The sequence below is a fragment of the Sinocyclocheilus anshuiensis genome, unplaced genomic scaffold (assembly GCF_001515605.1).
Source record: "Sinocyclocheilus anshuiensis isolate Anshui unplaced genomic scaffold, SAMN03320099.WGS_v1.1 scaffold260, whole genome shotgun sequence".
In the NCBI taxonomy this organism is placed as follows: domain Eukaryota; kingdom Metazoa; phylum Chordata; class Actinopteri; order Cypriniformes; family Cyprinidae; genus Sinocyclocheilus; species Sinocyclocheilus anshuiensis.
This window is the reverse complement of record NW_015557134.1, coordinates 1283192-1283457: the sequence shown is the minus strand read 5'-3', so window position 1 is coordinate 1283457 and position 266 is coordinate 1283192. Positions and strand designations below refer to the sequence as shown.

The 266-nt window shown below is 48.1% G+C and overlaps 1 protein-coding gene across 2 annotated transcripts in view; it reads right to left on the bottom strand.

The window, feature by feature from the left end:
* The window catches only part of LOC107678047 (calsenilin-like), a 22806-nt gene that overhangs the window by 4298 nt on the left and 18242 nt on the right, over positions 1 to 266 (bottom strand). The gene's annotated exons all lie outside the window — the stretch shown is intronic.

Below are 266 nucleotides of genomic sequence, written 5' to 3'. Positions count from 1 at the left end.
ATTGGTCAGCTGGGCCAGTGTGTGTTGTGATTGGCAGCACTCGGCGCTTGGTCGGGAAATGTCATGCCCTTTACCACAGCCGCCTGCGAGCTTCAGTGTAAATATTGCATCAAAATCAAAATCAATTTGAGCGTGATTTAAACCTGGATGATTGTAATCACACTAAGATCGTCTGCCTTGGGAAAGCTAGCGTGTCTCCGACATAGTGATAACACTCGTTGCCTTCTCTAGTGCAGCTCAACCAGGTCTCGTCCCATTCGTCGATA